Source organism: Neofelis nebulosa, chromosome 4, assembly GCF_028018385.1.
Source record: "Neofelis nebulosa isolate mNeoNeb1 chromosome 4, mNeoNeb1.pri, whole genome shotgun sequence".
Classification (NCBI taxonomy): Eukaryota; Metazoa; Chordata; class Mammalia; order Carnivora; family Felidae; genus Neofelis; species Neofelis nebulosa.
In genome coordinates this window covers 143,552,545-143,579,490 of record NC_080785.1, presented here as the reverse complement: position 1 = coordinate 143,579,490, position 26,946 = coordinate 143,552,545, and the positions used below count along the sequence as shown (strand labels likewise).

The following is a 26,946-nucleotide window of genomic DNA, read 5'->3' as shown; positions in this document are numbered from 1 at the left end:
TGACCTCAAGGACTACTCCCACCACTCTTTCTGCCCCTCCCATCCCAGAATCTTCTTTATCCTAAGAATCTATCTCAACAGACGTGGTCTCCAAAGTCCAACTGTCAAGGACCCAGGTAAGAGACAGGAGGCTTGAGGTCTGCCACTGAAGCAGTGGGCTGGGTCAGTCCTTGACATTTAAACAAGAGCAAGCTCTAGTGCAAATCTGCATTTCCTTTTGTTAAGCAAGTATATAAACGCTCCCCTCCCCCCACTTTGGCCCGGCCTTCCAGGTCCTTCCAGGTGAGAGAAATGAGCCGTGCCTGACACCACCCACAGAGATTTTGTGGGACTTTAACTTCCTGAAATTCAAATTACCACTCCCCCCACCCTTTTTTTCCAGATACAAAAGCATGTTATGCTTTTGAATGTTCATAGGATGTGACCTACAGTGAACAGCGACTTACAGAGAGCCCAGGCCAGGGATGAGGCTGGCAAGACATTCTGTGGGATCCCCATATGTGGAGGCTCCAGGAGAGCTGGGGGCCCAGCCGGATGGAAGGAAGTATGAGGACAGGGTCAGATAGATGATGTGGCACAGATGAACAGATACTGATATTCGCAGACAGCGAGTCAGAGACAGAGCTTGGATAGAGCAAGGACAAGGGGACAGGGAGACGGCAGAGATATAAAGAGAGAAAGAATGAGACAGGGACAGAGGACGAGAACAGATAAAGGGGCAGAGGTAAAGAGCAAATACTCACAACATGCACTTACCCAGATTCAAAGGGAGAAAGAGTGCCATTCAGAAAGACACAAGAAAGATAGGACAGAGGCTGGGGCACATACCTGGGCAGGGGGCTAGCTTCTCGCTGGCATGCCCATGCCAAGCAGGGTTCTGGCTTCAGGGTGGGGTTGGGGAGGGGCGGGGCAGCGACGGCTCTTCCAGCCGGACGTGTCCACTCTGCACCTGCAGGGCTCTCCAGTCTCCTGAGTCCCTGGCAGGCTCACCCTGGCAGCCCGTGGGTGCTCTGGAGACTCCAGCTCCAGAGTCGCGGGCTCCGGGACTAGACTGCTGGGGGCGGGGAGGGAGGAAGACCGGCCCTTGGGACAGGTACGCAGGGTGGGGCAAAAATTCCCTCTGTAGCCACCCAGACCCAAAAGTCTCTTTCCTACCTGTTCTTGCGAGATTTGTCTGTCACAACCTGTTATTCAGGTTACGTAGCTGTGGGACAAAGGTGCAGGGAGAGAGGTCTTCCTGCCCTCGCATGCTGGCTTGAGGCCTAGGCATACATATGGTGGCTCCAGGGTGGTAGGTAGTCACAAGGTCAGCGGGGTGGGAGGGTGGAAAGTAGGGGATGGGGGAGGAGAGGTGCGGAGTGGGAGGGCAGAGCCCCTTTTTCACCCTCGAGGTCCTTGAGCCTCTCCCTTTGTCCTGCCCCTCCCCTTGAGCCCCTTTGGACTGGTTGTAGTTCTTTTGCATAAGCCCCAAGCATCGTTTTCTTTTCCAAGGCAGGCCTTATCTCCTGTAGGTCTAGGGCAATGCTGAGCACCGAGGAGGTGCTCCGTGAATATTTTGGGACTGAATGAACTCCATTCTTGCCTAGTCCTGAAAGGTTAGGACAGTTAAAGTTCAGAGAGGACAAGTGACTTGTCTAAGGCCACACAGCCAATTGTGGATTTCCTTTCTGAAGCATTCTCTGAGCACTCATGGCAAGGCAGGCTGTGCATTAGGCAGGGGTGTATGGCTACGAGCAAGACACACTCTGGAGTGTTCCTGGGCCTTTGCACCCCTAGTCCCTGTCTGTACACCGTTCCTCTGCCTCTTTGCCTGGAACACTCCTACTTATCCTCGGGTCTCAGTGTAGGAGTCACTTCCTCTGGGAAGCCTTCCTGGACCCTCCACATCAAGGTGAAATACCTACGTGTGGTCCTGGAGGAGGGGACACTTGTCATGGCACCTCACCCTGTCGTAAGGGGCTGGTCAGGGAGAGCACTGTGATTTCTTTGTGATTGGTTCAGAAGGGGGCATGTGACCCAAGCAAGACTAATTAGAGTTTTTCCTGGGACAGATGTGTGGAAACTGGGGAGAAAGAAGCTATTTTTTACCAGGTTACTCTAAGCTAGCCATCTGTGAGTCTGGGGCCATTGTAACACATCACCTCCTGCTGTGGGCAAGTCCCGCCAGAAGGTGTAAATGCCAGGGCTGAGTAGTGGGGCATACTTGAGAGAATCAGGGAGGAAAAAGTCTGTATTGTCAGGAAAGAGGATGAACTTTGGGTCCATTGGACACATCTGGGTTAGTCACTCAATACTTTTGTGCTTTGGGGCACATCTCTCTGGGCCCCAATTCGTCCTTTGTGAAATGAGGGTGATACTATCTACGTGTCCCGAAAGGGGTGTCAGGCAGGGAGGCTGTCTGCCTACAAGGGTTTTGCTGGCCTGTTGGCCCCACTCACCCTGATGCTTCCTCCTAGCACCCTCCTTGGCAGGATTCTATTCGGATGTTTACTTTTCCTACGAAACCAAAATGTCATCACAGCCAGCTTGTTTGTGACATTCCTTGATGGCCCTCTAGGAGCTGAGAAATCAGCTTCTTCCTGTTTCCTGGAGCCCTCTTTACTCAGGTGCCTTGGAGCTTAACCTTTGAGCTCTGTCCCAGAGCCAAGATGAACGGAGAAGGGGTTACTCTCTATCCAGTCTAGGAGGGTTGAGGAAAGTACCTTGATTGGAAAGCACTTATTTCAAGTGGGTATTTCCCCTGCTTAAACCTGGTCTATGGTCCCAAAACCTCTCAGGATGAAGGCCAAAGTATCTCACATGGAGGCCTTGGATGATTTTAACCCTGGCACGAGATTGACCTTGCCAAGCTCATCATCTGCTGTCCCCACTTTGCTTTCTGCTCTAGACACTCAGAGCTGCCCTGAATGAGGCTCTCTCTCCCCCTCCAGCCTCACACATGCTGTTCTCTCTATGTGGACTGCTCTCCCCTGACTCATCCACTTGGGCAGCTTTTCGTTGTCCTCAGGTCCTTACCCAAGCAGCCCTTTGTCATTGGAAAGACAGAACCTGGAAGCTGTTTCCTAGCTCATCCCAAGGACCCAGGCTCAGCCAACAGTCACTCCTGAATCAGCCCTGAGCCACAGGTAAAATGGAAAGAGCTCTGCAAACAGCGCTCTGCATTTTCCCTGGCTTGGGCGTTAGCCATGGGTTCAACTTCGCTCTCTGATTTTCAGGTCATTTCCAAGGAGGCATGAACTTGAGGCCAGATACGGAGCTCGGAGAAATCAGATTTCAGTTAGCACCAACTGTTGCTTTATGGCTGCACTTTTATTTGCTTTAGCCCTTCAGGTTTTCCGGCACCTGCTGGCAATCAGGTTTCCTCCTCTCTGCCCGGAACCATACCTCAAATTGCTGCCCAAATTCCGGAGCAGGGAAAAACCCGTTTAGATACACCTGGGAGAAGAAATGGCGAACATATGGTGTGTGCGCGGCCTCTCATCCTCCTGTGACCGTGGAAGACATCAACAACCCATACTGATCTTGGCTTCGGAGTCTTTTCTACATGCGGGGCACCTGGGCTGCTCAGTCGGTTAAGCGCCTGACTCTTAACTTTGGCTCAGGCCATGATCTCATGGGTTCATGAGATTGAGCCCCACATCGGGCTCTGAGCTGACAGCCTGCTTCTCCCTCTCCCTCTCCCTTCTGCCCCTCTCCCACTCACACATGGGTACACACTCTCTCTCCAAATAAACTTTTTTAAAAAAGAATCTTTTCAATGTACTGCTTTAAGCAGAAGCAATTTCCACTGCTGTCTTAGAGATTTACTGAAGAAGAAAACAGCAGACACTCGCCATTCTAGGAAATACCGTTAGTGTGATACCCCACCTGAGGGGTTTCTCTTGGCCCCCCTGGGTCAGGCTGGGAGAGTCAGGGAGTTGATTTCCCTAGGAGCAGCTCTCAGCTAGTATGGTTGAGAGTCTGAGGATCCTACCCTGGCTTTCTCATCCTAGGTATTTTTTTTTTATAAATCTTTTTTTAAGTTTACTTATTTATTTTTGAGAGAGAGAGAGAGAGAGAGAGAAAGCAGGGGAGGGGCAGAGAGAGAGGGAGTCAGAGAATCAATCCCAAGCAGGCTCTGTGCGGCCAACACAGAGCCCGATTCGGGGCTTGAACCATGAACTGTGAGACCATGACCTGAGCCAAAACCAAGAGTTGGAGGCTTAACCAACTGAGCCACCCAGGTGCCCCTAGGTGAGTACTATAGGTTGATTGTGTCCCCCGCAGATGTATATGTTGAGGTTCTACCCCTCAGGACCTCAGAATGTAACCTTATTTGGAAATGGGGTCATTGTAGATCTAATTAGTTACGGTGAGGTCAATAGGGTGGGCCCCTAATCCGATAGGACTGGAATTTTTCTTTTTTTTAATGTTTATATATTTTATCTTGAGAGAGAGAGAGAGAGAGAGAGTCCCAAACTGAAACTGAGAAGCCCCACATGGGGCTCAGACTCATGAACAGTGAGATCATGACCTGAGCCTAAATTGAATCAGACGCTTTACCAACTGAGCCACCCAGATGCCCATGACTGGAATTTTTCTGAAAAGGAGAAATTTGGGTGCAGAGATCCACACAGAGAGAGTGCCGTGTGAAGACTGGAGTCACACTGCCATATGCTGTGGAACTACCAGGAGCTGGGAGACAGGCTTGGACAGCTTCTTCCCAAGCATCTCCAGGGGCAGTGTGGCCCTGCCGACACCTCGGGGTCAGACTTCCAGGCTCCAGGACTGGGAGGCCCAATACACTTATGGCAGCCCAGGCTGTCTCAACAGGGGCCATATCCGAGGTGGCTCCCTGGCTGTCGCCCATAGTTCCACTAAAGAACGGGGCCTCAGTGGCCCATAGTAACCTGTTGGATACAACACCCTTTATGGGGTCCTTCCCTTCCCTGTCTCACCATCTGTCCCATCCCCTGCCAGTGCCACCTGGGAGCTCTCCCCAAATAAACTACTTTCCTTGAATCTTTTTCTTAGGGTCTACCTCTGAGGAAAGCAACTCAAAATGGTGTAAGATGGACCTGTCCTTCCCTCCCCTTGGGCTTACCTGTGTGGGGCCTCCTGGCTCCCCACAGCACCACCCTTCTTCCCGCTTCTGACCACGGCTCTCCCAAAGACCTAGCCCCACCTGTGATAGGGTCTCTCTTCCTCCTCTTTCAGGCCCACCTGGGCCTTCTCACCTGGGAAGCCCCCTCACTTTCCCATCACCTCTGCCTGGGAGTGACAACCTGTGTCATCCTACCCCAAGGAGGGCAAGCCCTCATCCGGCCACCTCCACCTCTTCCTGGAAGCATGTCTTTCTGACTTTTCTTCTTGCCTTAACCCCAGCCCCGGGGGAGCCCCTCTGTCAGGAGAGAGGGGCCAGATTTTTCTCAGTGAGCTCTTGAGAGCCAAACTTGCTTGAGCTGATAATAAAAATAATAAACTATCAACAAAATAACACAACTAGCTACCATTTATTGAGTGCTTACTGTGCAGCTGGAATTAGGCTAAGACTTTTATGTATCTGTCTCGCCAAATCTCCATGGCAACCCTGTGAGTTGGAAACTACTGTCTCTTCTTCTCAGCGGAGGAAGCTGAGGCCTGAAGGGGGTGGGTGACGTGCCCATGGTCTCCCAGCTGTGGTAGCAGAGGGGAGATCCACACCATCAGCTGCAGGCAGCAGATGGTGACAACACCGGCGTCTGGCAGGCCTCAGGCAGGCTCACACTCACCAAATCCCAACAAGGAAGGGAACTGGGTCCAACAGGGGTTCTGTGTGCCTGGGACTAAGGCTTGACTCAAGAAAAGGAGGGATTTTAACTGGAACCCAAAGGATAATTCTACACCAGGAGAGGGTCCTAACCTCAGGCCACTGAGGGCTCACATTTTCCTTCATGTGAGTAACTGAGTCTTTGGCGCAGGGAGGGCATGCACGAGCCTTTGTGCAGCCACTCTGACCTCCGTCCATGGCTGATCTAATGAAGCAAGCACAGCATTTTTCTGGCTAGGAACAGAGGGGGCTCAGACTGACTCCCACCAGTCTCCTGGGGCTGGCACATGAGATTTGTCATCCTTGGAGTGGGGACTTCTCAGTGGGGGGCAAGGGCCAGCCTGACTTGGAGCTGGGTCCTCTCCACAGCATGGGCCTTCTGGAGCCAGAGGAGACATACTGGATGTGACAGAAGCCTCTCTCTTCTCTCAGACAAGCCTGAGACAGCACATGGTCGTGAGCTGAGCAGGTCTGAGGCTTCTGAGTCTGCTTGGTCAGGAGTTATTTGGGGATCTCTATGACACCTTTTTGTTTTTAAAAGCCAACTCAGTCATTCATCCTACATTTCCTGAGGCTCTCTTCTGTACCATCACAATGCTGGGGGGGGGGCCTGGGACAGAGCAGAGAACCAATCAAGTTCTCGCCTTCTGGAAATGCACAGCACAGCTGGGAGGGACAAGTATGTGGATGGTTACAGTGCAGTGGGCTAGGTGCTCTGGTAGGTGTTTCTCCAGGGGACTTCCTGGCTAGGAGGCTATCAGAGAATGCTTCCTGGAGGAAGTGGCATCTAGGCAGATAGAGTTCCCCTGGAAAGTGTTCCAGGCAGAGGGAGCAGCATGTGCAGAGGCTCAGAGGAGAGGTGGAACCTGATACTCTGATGGTAGAGACCAAAGTGAAGGGGGAAGGGGACTATTCATTAGAGCCTTAAGGATGAGGCTAATGTAATGACCTTGGGCTTTGTTCTCAGGGTCATGAGGGGGCCATGGGAAGAATTAAACGGGGCCAGTGATAAATCCTCAGCTCAGTGTGGAGAAGGTAGCACCTCCTCCAAGAAGCCTTCCCTGACCCCTGGCTCCTGGCCTTTCAGTAGAGAATCCGCCATAAGGCACCTTGTCATGCTTCATGGTCAGCCTGATTTGGAGGCCATCTTCCTCTCTAGGCTGTGACTCCTGAGGGCCTTCCTCATCAGGTCCCCGGTGCTACAACCAAGGCATAGCAGTTGTGCAGTAAGTGTCATTAGAAGGAAGTGAGTGGCTTTCTGTTTGGGAAAGAAACTAGCGGAGAAACCATCCCAAACACACCAGAACTTGCTCCCTCCACCCAGCTGTCTTCGTCCTTTACCCCACACTCAACAGTGCTCTCCAAAGCGAACTCTGTCCAGAGGATGGGCTCAGACTTTGGAATCTGCGTAGCCTCTTCTGGCTAAATGCAAGCTCAGGCTATTTTCCTCGTCATCCTTGGAAATTCTGTGGAGTTTGTCTCCAAAGGCAGGGGGCGCTAATTACTCTTCCAGGGCTTCTTTCTGTTCGCCCATGGGGGCAGGATTCCTCACAAGGGACAAATTCCGCATGCTTGGGTGTGGGTGGTGGACGCTGCAGGGGGACAGGGGCCACAGGGCCTGAGGGAGACTCAGCATGTAGACAAGAAGACTGAAGTCGAAGGACATGATGGAGTGGAAAAGAAGCAGAGACACGAAGATACTGAAAGTGACAGACATATTGACAGACACACATGCACTAGCATGTGGTCATTTGTGTGTGTGCACCGCCCCCCCCCCCCCCCCCCCAATGAGTCAGGTGTTCTAAAAGTCCCACCTGGAACCAGGGGACATGTGTGGCCCTGCCCAGACCTGGTTGCCACTTGGCCTGAGTTTCCAGTCATCCCTGAAGGTTGTCCTGAATCCTGACCACGAGGTCCAGGCCTGGGAAAGGTAATCAAAGGAACCAGAGGCTGCCTTTCATCCTCTAAATGGTCCTTCTTGTAAGCCTCCGGTATTTATAGGCAATTATTGATCATATCACCAATACAGACGGACAGAAACCACAAATAAATCTGTAAACAATAAGGACGGTGGCTTGAGTCATTTGTTCCAGTGACATTTATTTCAGAAGGAAATAAACCCATTGTTTCCATTATGGCCTGTTTTAATTTTATTTATTGATTTTGATGGTCTTCTCCAGCTCCGGCTGGTGCTAGAATTACTGGGCCATGCAAGACTGCACAGCAGGAGATGTGAGAAGGTGTGAGGACACACAGGAGGCCTCTTACTCCCCAAGTTCCTGGGATGTTTCCCAGAATAAGACAAAAACACATGTGCCGGCAGCTGCTCTGAGGTTTGTGTATTTTAACTAATTTAATCGTCAGCAGCTTAATGAGGAATTTGGGGAAACTGAGGCACAGAACCTCAGGTCACAGCTGGTAAGAGACAAAGGAAGAAAAGGATCCCAGTGATGAGCTCAGGAGCCCTTTTGCATCACTTTGACTCCTCTAGACCAGGGTTCTGCAGTTTTCTGCAAAGGACCAGAGGAAATATTTTGGGCTTTCTGGGCCATATGTTCCCAGTCACAGCTACTGAACTCTGTCATTGTAGTGGGAAAGCAGCAGTAGGAGCAGTATGTAAATGAATGAACGTGGCTGTGTTCTAATAAAACTTTATTTATAAAAACAGGTGGCTGCTGGATTTGGCCATGGGCCTTAGACTGTTCGACCCTGATCTGGGTGTTGCACCCTCTTAGCCCAAGGGGGACTCAAACCTGGAGCTCCTGAGCTTCAACCTGCCTGAGTTTGGCTCAACCATTGGTGGTGGAGAAGGAAGGTTTCTGTGGGATAAGAGACAGTTCCTACAATTCTGTTCCTCCTACCCAGCAGCCTGTGTCCTCCTCAAGAGTGGATCCACCAGCCCCTGCTTGCTTAGGGCCCAGCCGCCTGTCCTTGGACTTTCCTCCAAATTCACCCGACTGGATTATCACCTAAGGTGCTTTGTTCAGTGCCCGGCACTCAGGAGGTACCCAGCAAATAGCAGCTCTAGCCATATTTGCACCTTCAGGTTTGCAGAGGCTTCATCTGGCCCCAGGGATTTCGAGTCTATATAATATGGTAGTTGAATGCAGGCTTTGGAACCCCAACTGCACTCTGTCATGGGCTGTGGATATAGTCCTCTCAGCTTTAGTTTCCTTATCTATATATGGCCACCACAATCCCTAATTTAGTAAAAATTAAATTCAAGAATACACCCCAAGCACAGTACCTGCTATGGACTGTGATGGTTATTGAGCAAGTAGGCCCCCTTGCACTCTGCCTTGGGGATGCACCTGTGCCTCCATCCTTCCTCCCAAGGAGGCAGAAATCCTTCCAGAACGAGAGAATAGTGCGCTCTGGATAGGGAATGGGTTCCTCCAGGCCCTGATAGAGCAGCAGGAGAAAGGAGGAGGTCACCTGGCCAAACATGCAGCCCTTCCCCTTCTTCAAGTGCGTAGGGTAATCTCAGGTTGTGGGGCCCTTCCCTCCTCCTCAAGGGGGTGGGGTAATCTCAGGCTGTGAGGCATCTTTGGGTACGTTAGCCGGAGAGGACAGTTTGTGCCACCAGAATTTCTCTTTGCTGAGAGTCTGGCTGTATGTCATTGGAGAGAACTATTGCATGAGGGTGGGACTGTCTGGAGCATCTGGGTTGATCCCCTGAGCCATGGCAGGCTTGCTGGTGGCCTGTCTGAATCTCTTCAGCAGGTCAAGCATGACAAAACTCACCTCAGACCCAGTGGGCAATTCTAATTCTTTCCATGAGAGACAGCTGGGTCTTGGCCTGTTTGATTAATCAAGATGGTGGCCTCCACAATGAAGTCAATGGGGTTTTGGGAAGGCTTTGGGAGATAAATCTTCCCGAGAGATGTGTGGGATCCAGACATCTCTAAAGGAGAAATAATCTTAATAATAATCATAATAATGATTCTAATAAGTATTAATACTATTAGTTGGCCAGTTTGGAGCCTGGTGTCCTTTCACTTAATGTTCTCAACAATATTGTGAGGCAAATTCTTTTTTTTTTTTTAATGTTTATTTATTTTTTAGAGAGAGTGAGAGAGACAGAGTGTGAGTGGGGGAGGGGCAGAGAGAGAGGGAGACACAGAATCCAAAGCAGGCTCCAGGCTCTGAGCTGTCAGCACAGAGCTTGACATGGGGCTTGAACTCACGAATTGTGAGATCATGACCTGAGCCGAAGTTGGGCGCTTAACCCACTGAGCCACCCAGGTGCCCTGTGAAGCAGATTCTTTTATTGACTTCATTTTTACCAGTGAGGGGCTTAGAGAGATTGAGTGATTTGCCCAAGGTCACCTGAGTGGAGCGATTGATGCAATATTGCCATCCATGACTTTACTAACTGTGATGAAATGAAGTAGAGGTGATTGGAGCTAGACTGTGGTGGATGCCTGCTGCTTTGGTCGTCTTTCCAGCATCCGTTTTCCCTTTGTCTGGTGCTCGCCCTGATTTTCCTTTGGGAATCAAACTCCTTTCCTCTGCTGTCTGCTGTGCAGTTGGCTAGGGCTGGCCCCATTCCTGGCTCTAAGTGTGGCCATGTGGCCCAAGCCTAACTCCATTTCATGGTCACAGAGATGGGCAGGCAACCCAGGCTGAGGAGATCAGAGCCCTCACAGGGCTTTTGACACACTTACCAGGAAAGAGGATCTGCCTTTCTGCTGGGATCGCTGACTTGAGATGACTTAGAACTGGAGATATTGATGGGTATCTGCCACTATGTGGGAGCACCTTGCCTGAGAACAAAGCCATATGGAGGAAAGGATCCCAGAGATAGAGTCAGAGTGCTGGGGATGTAACCGAGCCTCTAGATCCAGCCTTGCCTGAAGGCGGTATATCTCTGGACTTTTCCATATGTGAGCCAATATACATCCTTCATTTGTTGGGTTGGTTTGAGGGTTTTTGTTTTTGTTTGTTTTTGGTTTTTTTGTCACTTGTACCCAGAAGGGTACCACCTGATACACAAGGATTTTCTCATTTTCAGCCAAAGTTACAACCACAGACAGGTGAGGCAACTTGCCCAATGTAACACAGTCAGAAGAAAGGCAGAGCTGGGATTCAAACTCCAGAAGTGGTGCTCTTTCCACGACATCTACACCTTTGTCTCCCCGTGCTATGCCCTTGGGGAGCAGACCTTGACATTCCCACCTCTGTTTCCCAGGGCCTCCCAAAGCAAGGGATTGGCACCAAGCATAGCAAGTGTCTGCCCTTTCCACGAGGCCCACCCTGTGGGACACCAGGCCAGCCGGCGGCCGCCACCCCCCTGTGGGCTGGTTGCTGACCAGCCAGTATTAGACAGGCTGGTCTCACCTGAGAAGGAGCTGCCCAACCCAAACACATGCTGGCAAAGCATGGCTTCCAGCATTCCCCGCCTGAGGAGATAACCCTCGGCCTTGCAAGCTTCCAAATTCCTATTGGAGAGTTTGGACATGGAGGTGAGCTCAGAGAGAGGGGCGTGAATGGTGACCGTGTGACAGAATCTGTGCCTCGTCGCAGGAGACCTGCCCGTCTCATACTGGCAGGCCTGGCATGGCATCCGGTGGGCAGTGGCCAGCCTGAATGGCGAGCTGCCGGACGCACCAGGGCAGACAGACAGAAGGACAGACTAGGGCAAACACTGGGTAAAGCCAAACTCCTCCTCACAACTATGCTCAGCCTGGGCATGAGCACCGGGCCATCCTCACCTCCCTTTGCCAGGGCCTGCCCCCTCCCTGCAGGACTGCCCCTCCTCGCCCCTCCTCCCTCTCCTCCCTCTCCTCCCTCTCTTAAAAATTTTTTTTTCCAACGTTTTTTATTTATTTTTGGGACAGAGAGAGACAGACAGAGCATGAACGGGGGAGGGGCAGAGAGAGGGAGACACAGAATCGGAAACAGGCTCCAGGATCCGAGCCATCAGCCCAGAGCCCGACGCGGGGCTCGAACTCACGGACCGCGAGATTGTGACCTGGCTGAAGTCGGACGCTTAACCGACTGCGCCACCCAGGCGCCCCTCTCCTCCGTCTCTTAGATCCTGCCAAATGCTCACCCTCCTGCTCTGGCTGGCATTCCTCAGCAAATTTATGCTCAGAGAAGTCTGTCCTGACTCCTACCTCCTTTATGGTACACGTCCAGAGCGTTTTGAAATGACTGTACAAATTGTTTTTTACCGGATGACTAGAGCCATACCTGTTTTTTAAAAATCCTGTCTTGTTAATCATCGTGTCCTTGTTTAACTGCCATGTAGGAAGTGCTCAGTTAATGCTCACTGAGTGAGCCTCCTGTACCGGCTCTGTTCCAGCCACGGACTTTGAATCCACCGAAGCAGAGAGGCAGAGGTACCTAGTGCTGGGGGCATACATTTTGCAGTGACATTGCTCAGGCGAGTTTTTGAGTCTTTCTGTGCCTTCGTTCCTCATCTGCAAAATGGGAGTGATAATGGTGCCTCCCTCACAGAGGTGATATGAAGATTAGATAAGCCCTAGATAGGACACAGAGCCTGGCACATAATAGATGCTCTTTTATGTGTTTTTGTGATTATTATCCTAGATGCCTAGACAGAGAACTACAGGGATTAATAGGGGATAGCCACACTTTCACTCCCATTTTACAGATAAGAAAACTGAGGTTTAGTGAAGGGAAGAGACTAGCCCAAAATTACACAGCTAGAAAATTTATCAAGACTACAACACCTTTGGGGCACCCAGGTGGCTCAGTCGGTTTTCAGTGTTCGACTCTTAATTTCGGCTCAGGTCAGGATTTCAGGGTCGAAAATGAGCCTTGTGTCGGGCTCTGTGCTGAACATAAAACCTGCTTGAGATTCTCTCTCTCTCTCTCTCTCTCTCTCTCTCTGTCTCCCTCTGCCCATCTCCCCACTCGTGCACTCTCTGGTCTCTCAAAAAAAAAAAAAAGATCACATACTTTGTTGTAAGTTTTCAGATCATTATTTTCAGAGAAAAATGAGATTTGGGGCCTTCTTTGTTCATTCCTCGAATACTGGTGTGAGTCATGGTTGATGCTCAAATGTTTTTTGAATGAAGAGATGAACGAATGAATGAACGCCAAAGGGCTCCCGTGGTTGAGGAAAAAAGCCTGCGATGCAGATGATCAGATCCCTGGCTTCCATGTCCTGCCTGCACGTTCCTTATCTTCCGTCTGCCCTACTTCTATTTTCGTTTCTGTCAATAATGTGGAACCCGAAGTATAGCCCTTTCCAGGCTGGTGAACATACCTGAGGGTTCAAGGCTCCCACGTCCCTGCGTCAGTAGAGAAGATGAGACGTTCCAGCTGGTGCTTTGGGTCCTGGACCCCAGCCAGCCAACCCCCTGGGCCGGCAGCTGAGGGAGGCCAGCCTGCTGGTTCTTGGAGGGGCTGGGGCCTCCCAGGTGGTCTCTCTAGATGCAGCAGGCCCAAAGGTAGGGACAAAGTGGCTCATGGGCTCTTGGGTGGGCTCCCCCTGGCCCTGCCCTGGCCCTGCCCTCCTGCGAAGAAGCCTGTGAAGAAACCCTCCCTGCCCTGTTAAACAATCTTCCCCGGAAGGAGGAAATTAATCTAAGGGCTCACCGGGAGAAAATGAGTCCAAAGTCTTGCCTGGTTGAAGAGCCACTTGGAGCCCTGGCTTAGGCCTGCGTGTAAGTAGGTATCTCTTCCCCATAGATCTCTCCTGGCCTTGGCAGAGGAACTTCGGGTGGGGATTTGAGCAACTCAACCAGGAATGAAATACCACAGTCACTGTTTGAGAAAGCAACACAAAACACAGCATGGCACCACGGCCCAAAACAAACCCACCCCACGCTGGCACCCTTTCCAGGCCCTGAGGGTGACGAGGGGACAGTTCAGTGAGGCAGTGGAGTGCTGTCACCCGCTTTGAGGTTCTAGGCCAGGCTGAGCGCTGCTGGAGGAAGCAGGCGTGGGGAGGAGGCACACACCGTGGGCGGGGGAGGTAAAGGCCGCTGAGCCTGGATGATGGACGAGGGGCCTCCTCCACCAGGCTCAGGGAACGGTCTGCAGAAAAGATTCTGGATTTGGTTTGGGGCACAAGTTACAAGTTGAAGCCAGAGAAAGAAGGAGGGAGGGGAACAGAGAAGGGCCAACAGGTAGTAGAATTTCAGCACAACCATGAGCGCAGCGTTAATCGTCTCTCTCTTTCCCTGGGACTCAGTGTCCCCCACTCCCCATCCCGCACCCCCAAGCTTCGCTACTAATCATCATCCTCATCCCCAAGAACGTTTCCTCTTAGGGTGAGTTCTTTCCCAGCAGGCACCGCGTTGCACGTAGTCCCCTGGGGGTCTTCCTGTTTGCTGGCAGATGGTGTTGCTCTAGTTGGTGGTTTCCACCCTGTTTCCGAGAGGATGTGCCGCCCTCTTGAAATGAATATCCAAGGACATGAGGTCAGATCGCTGGTCAGAGGATAAAGACACATGTCCAGGAACTGCCACGAAGGAAGGGTGGCGGTGGCTGCTGCGTGAGGTGGTTCTGGTGCCCAGCGGGTCCCGGGGGGAGCAAGTTGGGGTGCGCTTTCCTGCATCCCGACTGGTTTTAGGCCTGGCCTTCTGTCTGCTCCTGCCTTCTGTCTACTCCTCTCAGGAGAGTAGTTCTGGACAGTTCTGTGCATGGCTTGTGTCTTTTTATCCTTCAGGCCTGACCTTCCCTGTGGAGACCCTCTGCCTTGCCTCCCAAAGTAAACAAGTGAGTCATTGAATTAAAATTGTGGTAAGTTCAGTGAGGGAAACTGTAACAGCGAATAGTAAGGAGCAGGAGAATGCCTCCCAGCAGGTGGTCAGGAGAGGCCTCTCTGAGGAGAGAACTGGGAGGCACTGCCCTATATCCTAGGGCTGCTATGGAACCAACAACCACAGACGCAGTGTCTTTATTATCTTTCAGTCTGCTAGGTCACAAGGCTGATGGGTCTCACTGGGTTAAAATCCAGGTGTAGGAAGGACTGTGTTCCTTTTTGGAGGCTCCATAGAGATTTTGTTTCCCTGTCTTTTCCGGGTTCTGGAGGTGGCCTGCTTTCCTTGGCTCATGACCCCGTCCTCCAACTTCAAAGCCAGCAGTGTCTCATCAATGACGCTTCTTCCTTCTCTCTCTTCTGCTTTTCTCTTCCACTCTTAAGGATCCATGAAGACATTGGGCCCAGCCAGATACTCCAGGACCCTCTCCCTGTCTCAGGGTCTCCTGAGTAGCAACTTAATTCTATCTGCAACTTTAATTGCCTTTTGCCATATAACTAAGGGCACATGCTTGCAAGGCTCTGGGTTTTAGGACATAGGCATCTTCGAAGGCTGCTAACCTCAGGCGCAATCCTGTTTGAGTTTCTGTGTAGCACTTACAACAGCCTGAAATGATATTTCTTTTTTCTTTTTCTTTTTATTTAGAGAGAGCGTGAGCGGAGGAGAGGCAGAGAGAGGGCAGGACAGAGGATCCAAAGCAGAATCCATGCTGACAGGAGACAGCATGATGTGGGGCTTTGAACTCATGGAGCCTGAGATTGTGACTGAAGTCGAAGTCAGACGACACACAACCCACTGAGCCACTCAGGTACCCCTGAAATGATATTTCTTGAATATCTGTTCACTTGTCACCTGTCTTGCTTTACTGGAAAGTGAATCCCACTAGGTCTGGGGCCTTGGTGGTTCTGCTTACTAGAATAATGCCTGGTGCCCAGTACATGCTGAGTAAAGGTTTGCTGAATGAATGAATGAATGAGTGCCAGCTCATTTCTGCATTGGTGTCAATACAGACAGCCCCGGTCCACGGGCCAGAAGCTGTGGCCCCTACTCTACTCAGAGCATCTGTGTGACCCTGGGCCTCCTCTCCCCTGCTTTGGGTCTCAGACATCCTTGCAAAAGCCTTGTGATGAAGAGAAGTCCCAGAGCAGTCTCCTCAAGGGCTTCACGTCTTGGAGGGGTTAATAACCTTCAGGAAATCATCCTTTCATTTTCCCTCCAATGGCAAACCCTCACTGAAGCAGCAGCCTGAGCAGGCCTCCCAGGGGACATTCTCTCCAGTGTTCACTCAGAGAGGAACCAGCCGGGTCTCAGCACTGGGGCTGGTTCCTGTGTGCACCAGGGACTCCCCCGCACGGTCCGCGGTGCGGGTGGAGAACATGGGCTCCGACTCATACAGGCCTGGGTGTTACCTGACTCTGCTCCTGACCTGCTGGGTCCCCTTGGCAGGTGCCCTCCCATTTTCAAGCCTTGGTTTCCTCTTCTATGAAGTGGGATAGTTCTTGTGTCACAGGATAGTTATGAGAATTTGTTTGAAAAACGTGGCCCATAGTGGATGCTCAGTAAACTCTGTGATTATAATTACTTCTTTGTGTAATATCATCTGTGAGGTGGACTTTCCTGAAAGAGCCAGGATGGCTTCTCTCTCTCTCACATGTCGACACTGGAGGATTGGGGATCAGTGTCAAAGTCCGGATTCAGGGTATGGGAAGGGGTCTTAAAAGCACAATTATTGTTGTATGACAGTTGATTCATTTCCTTGGGGAGTGTTGGTGTGAAAGGCTGACCCAGTGACCAGGAGGGACCGGTCAGCATTCCTCCCATTGCCGACAGGTTCAGGGGACTGGCTCTGCCACCAGCACGTCCTCAGGGGAGCAGTTGTAACACAACAGCTTATTTCTTTTATCTAATTATAAAAATAATATGGTCCCATCATGGAAATTTTGGAAAACACCGAATAGTGTAAAGGAAAAAATATCAGGCAAGCGTAACCTCTCTTGGGAACGATGTCAATATTTTGCCCTTTTTCCTGCCCCTGATTGTTGGACGGAACTCTTCCTGTCCATCCGGTTTTGTGTCCTTCTTTTTTCACTTATCATTACAGCTGAGGTATTTCCCACGTTGCCGAAAACCCGTACACGGATTTCTTAACGACTATCGCCTGTTGCAGAGGGCTACCTTCATTTACCCTCCTCGGCTGCTGGGTGTTTGATCTTTTCTGTGTGTGTGTGTGTTATAAATACACTGCAATGAATTTTTACAGGTATATCTTGTGACCTTTGTCCACCTATATTTCCTTTATTTTTTAAATGGGAACAATTAATTCTAGCCTTCCTATCCCACGAGGTTTTATGAGGCAAAAACCTTCCTATCCCACGAGGTTTAATGAGGATATGAAGGGGCTTTCAAAACCATGGGGGAAAGGAGCTGTCCAGATAGAAGGCCAGGTTTTGAACATTGTCTCTTCCAGCACTGTGTGTTCAAGGTGTGTGCATGCGTGCTTGAGTGTTCCTAAAAGGTAGGAGGATTAGATGAGTGTGGGTCTAGGGCTAATAGCCACAGGATCAGCATTTATGCGGCATTTCCTATCTGCATGGCACTCCATTAAGCAAGGTCCATGCATAATCCGAATTCATCCTGAACAGCCCTCAGAGGGAAGTCCTATCATTAGCTACAGCTTCTGATTGAGGAGCCTGAGGCATAGAAAGGTGAAGTAATTTGCCCCTGACAACACAGCGAGTGGGAAATTGGGGAGTGACACACACACCACCCACCAGCACCTCCAAGAGCTTCGGGGGCTCCGGAACAGAAATGCAGGGCCCCCCAGCATTTCCCCAAATAAGGCGCTTTTTAAAAATGGAACATGGCCCTGTGTTCCTGGCAGACTGAGAAACTAATCTGAAGATTATTTCCCCAGAGCTGGGGTAGTTTCTGAATTAGAATGCTTTGTTCAGAGAGGAAAAGTCCAGAGGAGCAGAACCCACCCCTGGCATGTCTGAGATAAAACGGCAGAGCTGCGACCCAGTGTGTGTGTCCAAGTGTGGGTCCCCATCATGTGAGTGCATGTGTCTTGGGTACCCATAAACATGTGTGTGTGTGCGCACAGGGGTAGGCAGATGTGTGTGTTTGTGTAGGCTGTATTTAGCTTTCCGGGTGCCCAAAGACAAAAGAGTTGGTTTACTAATGAAATAAATGCTCACCGCACCAATTTTTCTAGTTCTGATCTTTGAGAAGAAACTGGACCAGGACCTAGGTTGGGATTTCTGTGTATTCCCTTCAGCATCAAATCACCAGCATGTTTTCACAGCAACCACAGGGCCTTGATAACAAAGGCAAGCCAGGTGTGTGTCGAAGCCAAGGGGGAAAGGCACAAACATTACTATGCCAAGTGGTGCCACTGGAAACTACAAATAATTTACAGTTTTCTGTAGCCTCGTTAATTGACCAAATCCAATGTAGCCACGTGTGCCTTGTGCCTTGATCTGCTATGTAATAAAATCAGTGCCTTGGCATGAGAGGCTCAGCAAAGGACAGAATACTAATAGAGTTAGAGATTCTGTTTGCAAGCATTAATAATTCATTCCTTCATTCATTTCTTTTAGTGCTGCAGCAGTTCCTTTGAACAGCAGCAACAGCAACAAAGAACCATCCATGCCAGGACTGGTGTGGGCAGCTGGCACAGAAGCTCGTCGGCTTGGAGCCCTAGGCCTGGGCAGCCTGGCCAAACTGCATTTCTCAGGTCTGTGGCTCTGCATTGGGGGGCGGGGAGGACAGCAGGATCAGGTTAGAAGTCTGACATGGCTCTACATCGGGAGTCATAGAGAGGCATCCCTTTCTGGAGGCTGCTGGGGGAAATTTGCCTTTTTCCCTTTTCCAGTTTCTAGAGGCTACTTTCTTGGCTTTTGGCCCCTTCCTCCTTTTCACATGTCTTTCTCTGACTCTCTCCTCCCCTCTCCCACTTAAAAAAAAATGTTTATTTATTTTTGAATGAGAGATGGGGTGCCTGGGTGGGTCAGTCAGTTAAGCGTCCGACTTTGGCTTGGGTCATCATCGTCTGTGAGTTTGAGCCCCGTGTGGGCTCTGTGCTGACAGCTCAGAGCCTGGAGCCTGCTTGGGATTCTGTGTCTCCCCCTCTCTCCCCCCCCTCCCCCACTCCCATTCTGTATGTCTCTCTCTCAAAAATAAATAAAGAAATTTATTTTTGAGAGAGAGCAGGGGAGGAGCAGAGAGAGAAGCGGACAGAGGATCGGAAGCAGACTCCACCTTGACGACAGGCAGCCCAATGTGGGGCTCCAAAGCATGGAACCGTGAGATCATGACCCCATCTGAAGTCAGTTGTTCATGTGACTGAGCCACCTCAGCACCCCTTATTTCTCCCCCTTTTAAGGACCCTGGTGATTACACTGCCCAACCCCCTCCTCCCCCCCCTCCCCCCAGATAATCCAGGATACTTTCCCTATTTAAAAAATTTTTTTAAAATCTTTATTTCTGAGAGAGACAGAGTATGAGCAGGGGAGGAACAGAGAGAGAGAAAGACACAGAATCTGAAGCAGGCTCCAGGCTCTGAGCTGTCAGCACATAGCCTGATGTGGGGCTTGAACTCACGGACCACGAGATCATGACCTGAGCTGAAGTCGGATGCTTAACCAACTGAGCCACCCAGGTTCCCCTAATTTCTCTATTGTAAGGTCAGCTGATTAGCAACCTTAATACCATCTGTAGCCCCAATCCCTCTTTGCCATGTATTCATAATATTTGAATTCATAATATTTGTATTCATAATATTTGAGGTGGGAAAGACACTTCAAATGTTTTAGGAGTTAGAAAAGGCTCGCCCATGGTAAAATATTCGAAGCAGTGCAGAGGTGATAAAATGACCATTTAAAGGCCCACTTTTACCTACTCTTCAAGATGGATCTACTGTACACAATTTCTAAAGATCCTTCTGGAACATTCTATGCACACACAAGCATATATGTGTGTCTTCTTTGTTCTCTGTCTTTTTCTTTCTGTTTCTCTCTCTGTTACTCCTCTTTTTTGCCTGCTATCCAGATGGTCATCCATCAATCCACTCACTCATCCACTCAGCTGGTATGAATTTTACTCTACACCACAGGTATAAGAATTGTCATATTTCTTTATTTTTCTAAATCAAGTTGAATCTCACTCCAAACCACTTGTCAGGGTGGTGAGAATTTCAGTATTAACCATAATTCAACTTTAGTACCAACCATAATTCTGGAGCTCCCTTTGTCATTCCTGGTTGCCAAAAAATAAGGGTGAGGAGGGGCTTAGTGATGTTGCAGAAACAGGATCTGGCATCTCCTTTTCTTTCCACATAGTCATAGATTTCTAAACAGTATTCTGCGAAGGATTTCAATTAAACACCATAAAGAAATAGACACACATAGTTGAAAGGCTGCAAGAAATTCAGCCAAGTACCAACAGTGCTGTCTCAGAAGTAGGATTACAGCAATTTTAATCTTCTTGGCCCAACTCTTCCCTCACCTCCTACATTTTCTATACCTAATAGATATTACTCTATAATCAGCACAATAAAGTTTATTATCAGTACCCTGTGTTGCCCCTCCACTGGACTTTTCTTTCAGTTGAGTGTACCACTTCTCAAGACCATGGAATCCTCCTTAGGTGGGGTCCTCCTTGGGTGGGGGAGAAAGTTTAAAAAGCAAATCCTTGCAATGCAAACTGGAGGCTGCCCTGATTTTTTAGGCTGTGGGGTGGGCTTGGGTGGAGCAGGGAGTCTGATGGCATATATGGCCACCTCATCACTTTTTTATTGGGGTTCACAGCTATTGTCCTTTCATTCCAGAGGCGAGGGCTCACCCCTCCCAGCTTCCAGGCAGCCATATTGGCTCAAACCTGCCCTTCTGCTCTGGCCTCTGCTTCTTCAGGGACCATGGAGGATGTGGGTGTGAGAAGTAAGAGAGATGATTCATTTTCAGAAATACCAAATAAAAGCTTTGCTGTCTAGCTAATGATAGGCTTACAACCTATTGGAAGTATATATGAACCCTCCCCACAATGGAGTCCCAAACCCTTAGACACTTCACTCCCTGGTTCTTCTTCCCCTCCCCATTTAGCAGGCTTGTTTTCTCGGGCTTTGCGATGAGCATATGCCAAAGAATAAAGGGAGGAGGGACTGAAAGTCTCTGTGTCACCTCAGGGAATGTACGTTTGTTCCAATCAGACTACTTTTTGCCTTACATGGTAATAGGCACTGTCTGGGTCAGGCTTTAACCTGTGTAGTACTCAGCTAATGAGGAACCAGGGGAGGGACTTATGTGCTAGGAGATAAATTGTCTGCTATAACTGCCCTGAGTGTGCCTGTCCATCAGACACCTGCTCTTGCAAGAACGTTGATCCCTCCTTTGACTGCGTCAGTGGGCTTATTTCTCTCAGGGGAAGCACAAGTCCAGGGAGCCATGGTATAAGGAGGGTGACCTGGAGCTTCCCTCCCAGGTACTGGGCTCTGAGTGGGTGCATCCATCAGGATGTGGGCTGGTGGGTCTGGGGAAAGCAGACACTGAGCACATTTGGGAGTTTCTTCATTCTGATTGTCTCCAGCACCTTTGGAATGGGGAAGGGAAGGTGGTATGATCACCCCTTATGGCATTCATCCATTTAGCTGTTCACCCACAAATATTCAATGAGTACCTTCTGTAGACTAGACACCAGGCCTTGAGCGCAATGAAAAGCAAAAATATATCTACTTCCTGACACGGTCTGGATGCCAAAAGAGGGGCTCTGCCACTTGTTTCCTGCTGTCTTTCTTCTTCTTTGCTGTAATTCCCACCCCTAGAATATACTAGGAACTCCATAAAAATTTGTGAAAACAATGAAAAATTTGTTTCTTGTTAGCTGAAGGAGGCAATCTAATAGCAAAGAAATCTGAGAGCCAAATGAAATGGAAGAATTTTCTCCCCAGTTCTTATAGATGCCTCATCGTCATCATCATCATCATCATCATGGATATGGATGAGGCCTTATGTTCTCCATGTTTTCCTGTCATGTTCACATTTTGTCTTCACTAAGATAATGGTGGGGAAAAATCCAACCTCGCCCGTCACTGTACTGTGCATATGGTCCATTTATCTGGGTTCAAATCCTGGCAGGGTGAGCATGGTTGGACAGGTTACTCCCTTTCTCTGAGTCCTGGTGTCCTCCTCTATAAAATGAGGTTGATAAGGCAGATGTTCTCACTGGGTTGTCATGAGGATTAAATGAGATGATGCAGGTAAAAATCCACATGGAGCCTGGCTCAGAGCAGAATGCTTCCTCCCTGTCAACTGATGTCTTTCTTTGTGAACCCTGAACTACACTGACCTTCTTTGTAGGAGGTCCTGATGGATGCTGAGGACTTGCTGCCTCAGGGATGTGGCCCTATCTCCCAGGCCACGAAGAGTTCTGGAATCGGGACTCCGACAGGGAGCAGCAAAGGGAACTGACAGCTTCTAAATGCCTTTTTCCTTATTGAGCTGCAAGGAGATGCCATGTTGGGCCAGACAATGCCTAGGCTGGGGAGAGGGTGATGTGGGGAGCTGGTGTCTTACCTCAGTCTTTGAACTACACCCTTCCCAACCTAGTTGAGAACAGTGACCAGTGTCAGAAATCACCTCTCACACCCTTTTGGTTAGAGAGAGAAATCACTCCCTGCTACTGCCTCACATCTTCATTCACACTTTGACGATTGCTTTGAACTCACTGATAGTCATCTGTGTCTGTCTCCACCAGCTGATGTGCTGACAGAAATTCACAACCAGCTCTTCAGAAAAAAATGTAGACATATCTACACATACCTAGGTTTATTATATTGCACGATATAAAGGAAAATAAATACACATTTACTTTTTTTAAGTTTATTTCTTTTGAGAGAGAAAGAGAGAGAGAGAGAGCATGCATGTGGGGGGGGGGGTGGGCAGAGAGAGAGAGGGGGAAAGAGAGAATCCCAAACAGTTTCCGTACTGTCAGCACAGAACCAGATGTGGGGCTTGAACTCATGAACCATGAGATCATGACCTGAGCCAAGATCAGGAGTCAGATGCTTAACTTACTCAAACACACATTGATTATTACATAAGAACAACATATACAATGTTCTTTCTTATAAATTTCATATGGCCATTGACTCTCACAGAATGCCTTCATCCATTTTTGCCTACTCTTGTTTTAGCCAATTTATGGTTGCAATTCAGGCGTGATGTGACACAATTTGACTATGAGTATGTATTTGATCACTTTCTGATTCAGCAAAGAGGCTTTCATGTCATTGAATGAGCAAGTGTAGTTCTGTCATGAACTTTGATTGATATTTTCATTTATGTTAATAAGTAAGATGAAGGTAAGACACTAAAGACGTCTGTCAAAACTTCACTTGATTGTCAATGACATGAGTGAGTTTTTTGCTGAATTAGATAACAGTTTTTGAATGCTGTAAGAACATTTCTTTGATTTTTTGTTCAATTTAAATGCAATGGCTACAGCATATGGCACACTTAATGTTTGCTGCATGGTTTTTTGTTGTTGTTATTTTTTTTTGTTGTTGTTGGGGGGTGCAGAGAGAGTGTGTGTGTGCATGAGCAGGGGAGAGGGGCAGAGGGAGAGAGAGAGAATCCTAAGCAGGCTTCGTGCTCAGTGCAGAGCCCAATGTGGGGCTTGATCCCATGACCCTGGGATCATGACAGTTCAAATCTAGAGTCAGATGCTCAACTGACTAAGCCACCCAGGCGCCTCTGTTTGCTGCGTTGTTAACATTTCTCCACCACTTTCTTAAGTGTAAATCAAGCTCAGATTTGTAGTGGTTGCCAATTTCTGTGGTGTAAATACACACACTATGGTCAGTTTGAAGCTGTCATTGTGAAATCATTAACTGTGGAGCTGGGAAGACACACACAGTAGCACACCGCTGTGTAACATTTCCACCATACATCTACAGTATCTGCCTACTACTTCAAGAGCATAGATAGAAGTAAAGTGTAGAAAGATAATTAGGAACTGCTGAGTTTTGAGTATTACTGTTTTAAAATATAATTTATTTAATTCATAAGTTGAAATAATTTAACTTTTCATAATGGCTGTGTTCAACAATTGGGTCACAAGATTACTGGAAATTGAACAGTTGGCTCTTGTGAGCCAGGACAAACTGGCTCCAGCTCTCCATAATCTGAGTGACACTTCAAGCTGAGCAGGTCCTTGTCCGTCTCTGGCCACAGCACTTAGCCACTGCCTGCCACACTGGCAGATCTCTGTAAACATGAGCTGATGAAGGAGTGGCTCGCATTATCTGTCCACCTAGCCTGTAAGCTCCTGGAAAGAAAAACAATATTATCGTCACTTTGAATCCTCATTCCCCAACAAAGAGGATCATACATCAGGGATGTTGTGACCGATTTTACACCCTGAGGAGCACCTGAAATGCTTTGTCTGGGAGCAGAAATGACCCACCACAGGGCCCTCAAGCAGGGCATACAGAGGGTGGGTATTAATGAATCTCTAGTTACTATTTCCTGGGATTAGTTCATGTCACTGCCTGTGTTAGTTGTCTCTGCTGCTAACAAATTACCACATACTCAGTGGCTTCAAAAAACAAATAGTTATTATCTCAAAGTTTCTGTGTGTTAGGAGTCTGGGCATGTTTTAACTGGGTCTTCTGCTCATGTTTTATAAGACTGTATTCAAGGTGCTATATGGGTTGCATTCTCATCTGAAGGCTCAGTTGGGAAAGAATCTACTTCCAAGCTTATTCGTGTTGTGGTATGCCTGATGTCACATATTTCCTTGAGGTTTTGTGACTAAAGGCCCCAGATGTTTGCTGGCTGTGGACTGGAGGCTGTCCTCAGGTCCTAGGGAATTCCCACAGTTCCTTGTTATGCAGGCTTCTTCACCACAGTACTTCATCAGGCCAGCAAGGAGAATCTCTTGCCTCAAGGAGAGTAAAGTCTGTTTTAAGGACATTCACTCAATTAAATTACACCCACTGAGATAAGCTATCTTCTGATTAAGTCAAACTGATTTAGGACCTTCAATCAGCAAAATCCCTTCATTTTTGCCATATTCTTTTGGCTAGAAGCAAGTCATAGTTTCCATCCACACTGAAGGTAGGGATTATACAAGACATGAATACCAGGAGGTGGAGGTCACTGCAGGTCACCAAAGGCTCTGTCTGCTACACTGCTTCGTATCCCTGTCCCCAACCCTACCATGAGGGAGGACTTTAGCTCTTGAGAAGAGTCAGCCAGTAATCCCTGCATTTTCCTGCCTTAGAACATTTTACCTTTCCCTTGTTGAGGTGGTCAATCTATGTAATTGTGGTATTTAATGATAAATGTCTGATGTTGGACACATGGGAGGAACCAAGTGGTTTCCTTGGTGCTAAGTCTAGTAAACCCAAATACTTCTGTTCCTCTGAGACAGGTCTTGAGTGTTCTGTGATGTCAGGAGGCCTCAGGGAAAGAAGAGATCATCAAAAACAAACACCTCAGGCTTAAGAATGAAGGTCACAGTGGCAACGAAACTCTTCCCTCTGATTGGGCTGTCATGATGAAGAGAGAAAATTGTGAAATAATGCAATGAGAGGGGTGGGCTCCATAACTTCACTGATATGTACTCCAATATCAGGAGGGGAGGAAACATCATTACCTTACTCCCACTGGGCCACTGGAGAGGGCTTATGGCATCAGTGAAATCATCCCTCTTTTGAGTTCCATTGGTTTGAATTTTTAAAAAAAATTTTTTAAACGTTTATTTATTATTGAGAGACAGAGAGACACAGAGCATGAGCAGGGGAAGGGTAGAGAGAGGGGAGACACAGAATCTGAAGTAGGCTCCAGGCTCTGAGCTGTCAGCACAGAGCCCAATGCAGGCTTTGAACTCACAAACTGCGAGATCATGACCTGAGCCGAAGTCGGTCGCCTAACCAACTGAGCCACCCAGGTGCCCCGGTTTGAATTTTTAATAGCAACATCCTCCAACATTAAGGAGGACAAGACCTTAAAAAGGCGGAGTTGGTATCACTCACAATTACTATAAAATTTGGGGGGGAGGGTTGCCACTTTATCCAATGTTTCTGCAGTAAATACTTATTGGTCCCCAATTCTATGCCAGGCTCCATGGGAGGCAACACTAACACGGCAGAAAACAAGGAGTTTCCAGTCCGGTAGAAAGTCAACTCCTCAAGGAGTTTCCAGTCTGGTAGAAAGTCATTATATAACAAGATAACAAGATATATATATTTAATTATATATATATATAAAATTATATATAATTATATATATAATATAATTATATAACAATTATATAACAAGATAAAGTGTGAAAAGTGCTTTGAAGGAGACAACGTGAAAAAAAGAAAAATAATATAGGGAGTGCTGTTTTAGATGAAATGTTCTGGGGAGGTCTTTAAGAGAAGTGACTTTAAAGATGAGAGCTGAAGATGAGAAGACCCTAGTCATTCTAAATTTTTTTTTTTGAATTTTTTTTCTTAGGAGAGAGAGAGTGGGAGAGAGAACATGAGCAGGGAGGGGCATAGGGAGAGAAAGAGAATCTTAAACAGGCTCCACGTTCATTGTGGAGCCTGACGTGGGGCTCAAGCTCATGACTATGAGATCATGACCTGAGCTGAAATCAAGAGTCAGATGTTTAACTGACTAAAGTCAACCCCAGTCACTCTTAATGGGGGGAAGAACATTCTAGGAGGGACCGGAGTATGCACAGTTCCAGACTGGCAAAGTTCTGAGCACAATGATTAAGAAGGAAAGGAGTGCTAGGTGAGGGAGGAGGTGTCAGATAATGAAGGTGTATTTGGGAGACAGGATTGAGAGCATTTGGCGGATTGGAACTGGAGAACAAGAGGAAGGCATCTATCATGAATGGCTCTTGGATATTCCCATGAGAACTGAGTGGAGCCAGATACTGAGATGGCTTTCCAAACCCCACATTCCTGCAACCTTCTTTTGCTATAAACCGGTGGTGTGTTTGTTAACAGGTTCCCTGCTCCTTCCATGAGAAGCCCTGATTTGTAGCATTTGCTGATTTCTATGCTGTACATGCTCTCACCATGGCCAGCTTGGAGCTAGCAACCAGCTTGCAAGAATCCTGCATATTTGATTTTAGAGCTGGTAGGAGCCTGCTCCAGAACTCACAAGCCACTACTAGGTCACAGCACATCCTTCTCTAGGGAGCATTTCACGAGGTGGTGGCTTTGAGGCCTGCAAGAGCTCCTTCCCTTCTCTGTCACCTCTGTACCTATTTCTGTATATTTTCTCACAGCCACCTGACGTGGCAGTCACAAAGGAAAAACACACCATCTCATTGCTGACCGCTCTCAGGGAGCTGTTCCATAGGTTTAACGACAATTGTCTAATTATGTCTTAGACGCTCGTTCCAGTAAAAGCTGATAGATAAATT

At 48.6% G+C, this 26,946-nt stretch overlaps 1 protein-coding gene and 1 long non-coding RNA gene across 7 annotated transcripts in view; one reads left to right on the top strand and one right to left on the bottom strand.

Moving 5' to 3' along the window:
* The window catches only part of FAM3D (FAM3 metabolism regulating signaling molecule D), a 34,484-nt gene extending 21,156 nt beyond the window's left edge, over positions 1-13,328 (bottom strand). Inside the window, exon 1 of one of the 4 annotated variants that reach the window (XM_058726373.1) lies at positions 13,026-13,328. The gene's annotated coding sequence lies outside the window, so the exon portion shown is untranslated. Of the gene's footprint in view, positions 1-828; positions 949-1,155; positions 1,218-10,455; positions 10,557-13,025 lie in introns of those variants that run through there. The other 3 variants (XM_058726372.1, XM_058726374.1, XM_058726375.1) reach the window with 3 other exon arrangements.
* Positions 73-7,559, top strand: LOC131509985 (uncharacterized). 3 transcript variants are annotated; one of them, XR_009260842.1, is made up of 3 exons: positions 73-228; positions 2,991-3,125; positions 3,216-7,559. It is a non-coding gene; the product is annotated as an uncharacterized LOC131509985 (long non-coding RNA). The 3 variants fall into 3 exon arrangements; XR_009260843.1 differs by lacking the exon at positions 73-228 and adding an exon at positions 943-1,093 and having other exon boundaries at positions 3,008-3,125; XR_009260841.1 differs by lacking the exon at positions 73-228 and adding an exon at positions 943-1,093.
* Positions 13,329-26,946: the final 13,618 nt, after the last annotated feature.